This window comes from Galleria mellonella, unplaced genomic scaffold (assembly GCF_026898425.1).
Source record: "Galleria mellonella isolate WM207_F2 unplaced genomic scaffold, CSIRO_AGI_GalMel_v1 utg19, whole genome shotgun sequence".
NCBI lineage: Eukaryota > Metazoa > Arthropoda > Insecta > Lepidoptera > Pyralidae > Galleria > Galleria mellonella.
In genome coordinates, this window is record NW_026442028.1 from 1,118,804 (window position 1) to 1,125,660 (window position 6,857).

General features: G+C 29.9%; 1 protein-coding gene across 2 annotated transcripts in view; it reads right to left on the reverse strand.

The window, feature by feature from the left end:
* Positions 1-4,670, reverse strand: part of LOC113521180 (protein N-terminal asparagine amidohydrolase) — a 107,041-nt gene extending 102,371 nt beyond the window's left edge. For both annotated transcript variants that reach the window (XM_052894038.1, XM_031912859.2), the window contains exon 1: positions 4,507-4,670. The gene's annotated coding sequence lies outside the window, so the exon portion shown is untranslated. The remainder of the gene's footprint in view (positions 1-4,506) is intronic.
* Between the last annotated feature and the right edge of the window lie 2,187 nt (positions 4,671-6,857).

Below are 6,857 nucleotides of genomic sequence, written 5' to 3' on the forward strand. Positions count from 1 at the left end.
TTAATAAAAATGATCTGTCTCTAATACTTCATATATAATCTACCTCAAACACACAATACAAACAACTGCTTTCACATTTTTCTCTTTCCCTTCATCACCTCAATAGCATATTAACAGTTCTATTGTACTGAACAATTGTAGGTACATGAACTGTACAAATAGCACGTAATTATTTATAATATGTTTAGTACAGTCGGTCTCATATTTACCCTACTACCCAAGCTACTACTTTATGATTAAAGTTCTTCATTCTAATTCAACAGAATTAATTTTGATACATTATGCTAAGTGGCTAAATTATAAATCAGTACCAAGTATTAATATTACGCAAACGAAATATAAATAAAAAAAATATTGTAAATAAAACTTTTAGCAAAGTTGGCATAATAAATAATATAAAACGTATTATTACGATTCCAACGACCACATCAACGACATCCTTTTGACTGACGAAGCGATAATATCGATTATAAAAGTTGTAATCATCACATTCATTGCACACTTAGCGAAGATAACACATATATATTATGTTAAGAAAATAATATAAAAGAAAAATTCACTCCCGACTGAAAATTTCATTCTATTGTCTAATGAAAATGCTCAAATATATTATACATTTCATGTAACGTGTTTAGTTGAGCAAACTACTTTAAAATGTATTTTTTGTAAAATATACTTGAATAAATTATACTGCTTAAACCTTTCTATCCATTCAAGTATATTTTTTGACGTCTACATCAAGTCAAACCGATATTTTAAAAGAAAAATATACCTAATACAATTAATTTTGTCAATTAAATGAGTAAAGATATTAAATTTTACTTCAATAACTGTACAGAAATAATGAATATGAAATCAGACGACAATAAACGTTCTTAGCAATGCAAATGTACGTAGACAATTGACGTATAAACACATTATTAGACTTGACTTTTATATAATAAATGCCTATTAATGTATATTAAGACTGTGATTTCTAACATTGAAGTGCTGATCTTGAAACTGTAATATAATTACAGCACCCATTACATTATTACTAATTATCATGGCGCTTTTAAATACTACTTTTTAGAGACATGTATATATTGAGAATCGTAACCAAAAGATTTTGTTCCATCAGTTGTCTAGTACTTATAGTAGAAGCTCTGCTTCGTTTGGCACTAGATAGCGCTATATCACATGGGCAAGGTTTATTTACTCTAGTTTCTAGCTAGTCTAGTTACTAGCTTTTTGATGGTACTTTGTACTTGCAGATATTAGAAGTATGAAAAGCAATAAAATAGCTAATAAATAGGCTTCTATTGCTCCTGTTCATACAGAAAACTGTTTGAAATGATGACCTGAATAATCTTGCCTAGTTCCTATAAAAAAAAAAAAACAGATTCCTCGTGTTTTATTTGAAGAGAAAGAGCGCCGCAGATGTTACAGAGAAAATAGTCTATGAAAATAAGGCAGCGCCTTTCTACGTGTTTACAATAATGTAGTCCCTATAAATCGGATGCAATTTCAAATGGCACAGGATCACCGACAAGAAGTAGTTTTACGTCCAATTAAACCTCTAAAACTTCTCTGACGATAAACCCAGTGATATTATCCGTTTTTATGGTCATTTAAAGTTCACTATTTAGTGTTAATGGCAAATTGGTTGCAAGTACAGCACTACTGGCAAATAGGTTCTGAAGATGTAATTACAACTAACTAGCGAATCTTAAATTGTTGCAATAACTCATACGGCCGTAGTTAACATGTCTCGAACCCTCCATTAATAAGAAGTAGGTACGATTGATCGATGTCTTCAATGAAGAAATTGAATTGCTGTCAAAATTTTCAATTAAAGATTTTACGATTAGCTTATTAATTAAAACTGAATAAGAATTTAACAATTTTCCTTATATATCTAAATATAATATTATGAAAAGGAAAGACTTGATTTTTTGCATGTTGTATTGTAATAGACAAACTTTAAAAAAATTACCAAATTTAAAAATTGTTTTTAAAATTTGTTAAATTTCCCTGTGATCCCGACATAGAATAGGCCACCCCTTCTTTTCCCGTGGGTCTCGTAAGAAGCGACTAAGGGAGGACGAGGGATAGGTAACAGCGTCCCTCTTAAAACATCTCTAAAGCCTAATTGCGGTTGCTAATCTGCCTGCCAAACGTGGCAACCACTAACAAACCCCTCTTAGCTTGGCTTATATTCAGCAGTGAACAGTTAAAAGCTGATATGATTATGATGATGAAAAATTGTTTTACCTGTAGAAAGTAACTCGTACATTATCGACTAGTAACATAGGCTGAATTTTATTTTAAAAAATAAGTTTGCGAAGGAGGAAACTTCTGCTATCGGCATATACTGGCAGGGAACCAGTGAGAAATTAACCATGAAGGTTTCTAGAGGGAACTGCATAGAGGTCGATCTGATAGCGTATATATATAGCAATGGGACATTTATACCCTATTATTAACAATCCCTTTCTCTTTGAGCAGATCAGTTAGCCCATCATGACTAATTCAATAAAAAAAAACCATTACGGTAACCAAGAAGGACCATGTAGAAGTTGACCTAATATTGCTAGCAATTGAGCTTTTTGACACTCATTACTAATGATTCTTTTCTCAGTAACGAGAAGAGGATATACGCTAACGGGCCATCACCAGTGACGGTTATTTGTTGAAAATGAAAGCACATCAACTGGTCCATTGTAAAAAAACACCAAAAATTAATCACAATGGTGGTGAAGCATTAAATAGAAGACAAACTGATAGATTATGTTGCTAACAATTGCTAATCCTAGATACTAAAAAATCCTTAAATGTAAGGAGGGGCAGAGGGATTAAAAAGCTATATTACATATATATTAATACAATTTATTTTGAATAATTCACCAAATTTACTAGCCATCTAACCCTAAGGGTAATTATGTTTAATATAAAGCAAACCTATAAATTTAATGTAAACTACAAATGCAATTTCTTTTTATGATACTTACAATGACAAACAAGCTGTCTGCCCAAGTGAAGAAAAGTGCTAACCATAGCCTATAGACATGAGCATTGCAGAATACTCTGTGACCCATGATACACCTCATGTATTGAAATATTTGAGGATAGGATTATTGTGCCGCAGCAGGACAACCCAACTACTTTACTTACAACTGAAAAAATGTTTATTCAGTATAGGTATGTACCTATGCAGGAGAAAAGGATTGTTAGTAATGTAGACTAATGGCCCCATTGTTAGCAAGCTCTATCAGGTCAACCTCCATGCTATTCCCCCTAAAAAACATTGTGATTAATACTTCTTGCATTCATCACAATGGGCTAACTGACCTCCTTTCATGCTCATCCTCACTGGTGGTCCACCAATATATACCAATAGCACCAGCAGGGTCACCATTATATTATCATCCATTAAAAAAACATACCTATACCAAAAACTTTTGTACAATGTCTCCCTCTATTCATTTATGTTACCTACATATATAAGTAAATTTCAATCACAAATAATATATGTATGCTACATCTCATAAGAATTGGTTGAGTCAGTGAGATCAAATTAAAATATTTTCAGTCAATGCATTGCTATTCCCGAAGGCTAAAATATTATACCTCCATAAATTTTAACTTAATGACCGTAGTCACTGCCAACTTCCAAACTAAAACACACTGATGAACACATGCACAGACAGAAACATGAGCAAGACAGAAATGCCTGTCTAGACAAGTTTTATACAAAATTTTCTTAACACTATAATAATAGACTCAATAATAGACTGGGGGAAAAGGGATTGTTAGTATTGAGGCCTAACAACTCCATTACTAGCAAAATACTCTATCAGGTACACCACCACATGATTCTCCCTGGAAACCATCATGATTAATTCTTTAATTTGTTATGATGGGCTGATTCATTCTCACCTGTCACCTCTCACTGATACCCTGCCAGTACATACCGGTAGCGTAGGCAGGTTACAACTCCGTTTTTATCCATTAAAAAAATAGATACCTTATGTATATATATATACTTTATAGGTAAATATGTAATTTATGTAAAATCCCTTTGGTGGATAGCCTGACTAAATGGATCAAATATTTAGAATCCACCTATTATGGACCATTCATGGACTATGATTATAAATTAGTACATAGAATACCATTTACTAAAGTAAATACAAATATGAATTAATATTCATATTTGGAAAGCCCACTACAAGTAATAAAAATAATGTAAATCAAATCCCGTATATGAGAGATCACTTCTATAAATAAAAAGTTAATCTTTAATAATAAAACTAGGTTTTATTAGTTTATTACCTCTTGGTACACAATCGTTAAAAAGTTTATTATTCACATAATATTTAGATAACAGAAAGACCTACTAAGAGGACTACTTTTTATCTGGGTCAATCATCATAGCTCCAAATATTTGTATTCAAATAATTGAATACTTTAAAAACTATTTCAAAATTTCAACGCAATATATAAGAATAATGAACAATAACTTACCCAGAATATTTTTTTAGTTTGAAATCCAATACATTCAGTATTTATATAGCTTCACTATTTCAATTAATAAACTATATTTAAGTCAAAAGAAACGAATAAAGAATTTAAAACAAAAAACAATCATAACTTCAAAACAAATAACACATGTTTCTTGGTATCTTCATATCCATAGAGCAAGATATTATTTTTTTAAGTTATCTGTGAAGTTATCACTGTCATTTAACAGAGGGAACTGCCCTTACTTTGAGGGAACTACAAAATAATTTTATGCAACCACTTAAAAATATGAACACAGTACAAAAAAGTATTTACAGTTCAGCTTTCTAAATTAGAACAAGAGTATCCACACATTTATCTCTAGTTTTATCTCATTATCATTAATCTTCAATATCAATAGAATATTCATAATTTTATACATTTTTTTAAAAAACATTTACGAGTATATCAATAATAAGTTTTCAAATTAAATAAATTGGTCGCATACCTCATATGCATTTTTTTTATTCATAGTGACATAGCCTGGGTTGTTTACCTATTTTTTTTTAATTATAGCTCCATCGGGGCTCTTATGTATGTTTTTGTTTAGATTTTTGCTGTTGTAAATACACTTAATTTTATGGGTAATAAAAAAAAAATTCCTTGTACGTGTTCGTTGATTATCTATACCATGGATTTTTCAGAAATAGTTTATGGTAGTTAAATATCAAAAGGAAATATTATATTTTTATTTTCTTGTTAGATTTTTTCTAGGACATATACAAAAGGAGAAAAGATTAAAGTTAATAGATATTTGACGTTAACAGAACGACAAACATTATTTAGGAGAGTGTTATGTTATAATTTAATAAGTTTGTATTAATTATATAAATAGAGAATTTAAAAATTAGCTGGCTCTTTTTTATTATTGTTCTATATACTTATGCACATTATGTACCTTGATGTATCTATATTTGATTATTTAATAAATAAAATCAGTTTTTACGCATTAAAAAGTTGCAAAAATTATAAAACAAAATAAATATGGAAGTTATAAAGTTTAGTTTTAGTTAAAAAATTTATTCTCTTTTCTCGAAGCATTTGTATGGAAACACTCTATCTATATAAACTAAAGGTCGTGTGTTTGTGCGCAACGTGTATGTTATAACTACGTCTTGGTTATTTATAACGTATAATGCAAGTATACTAGGTCGTTATTAACGACTTTTTGACAATGGATCGATTGATTTGATATTCCTTGAGTAAAATTTTAAAAAATTATTTAAAATAAATCGGCACTCTATACACTTATTTCATTTCCCCGTCTTAATCTAAGGATCTTACATTTCTAAAAATCATTACTTCGACAACTTTCCCTAAGATATATTCGAATTATTATAAAAATAAACTTTAAATCATTTATTGAAACTGGGTAATTATGAGATCAGTTTAATCAGTGTAAAATTTGAATAGTACCTAAATTCGCGCCCGGTGAAGCTGTAAAGGCCATCTGCGACCAACAGCAAAAACGGTACGAAAAAAAAAAAACCTAAATCAATTATGACTACTAATAGTTTTGGTACATATTAATTTTGACAATTTAGGTAGATATGAATATGTTCTTGGAGAAATTTGATCAATAATATGTATTCTAAAAGGTAAAATTCAAATTATTACAGTGATGACTACTGTAAACTAATACTACTGTAAATAACTGAAACCTTTTAGTCTGCGAGCTTACGAACAAAGTATTATATATTATTGTTAATTATATCTAGGTATTGTTCAATTGATAGAAGAAACACATAGGTACAGAATAATAGCTACATTAGAAAAATGTAAACCTTACTAATATTGTAAAATGTAAAACTAAGTCATTTGTTTTTTTACATAAATAATGATTATTTATGTTTATGATATGAAAATTTTATATTCACGAATTACCTACCTATTATTTTAATCACCTGAACAAAGTCGCGGACACAGCTAGTGTATGAATACGTATAATCTTGGATTTCTTTTACAAATATTATTAAAGAAGAAGAGATTGTTATAACGTCAATAGGTTCACTATTAGCAATATCCTTATATTGCTAGCAGTGGATCTAAATCTTAGTAAATTATATTAAGTCTATGATCTAAATACCGATGGATCTGTAGGGGCAGTTCCCTTAGTAATCATCGTAATTCTTCACATGGACTAACTCAACTTCATCTAACTTCTCTCGCTGGTACCGCGATAGCGTGAACTAGTAATGCAAGGTTACTGTTTCTTAATCCATTCAAAAATTATGTAGTTCAAAATTGTTCTCTACACCGTGACTCATAGGACAAAACTTTATAATTAGAATAAAACATACAATTATAATAATTAA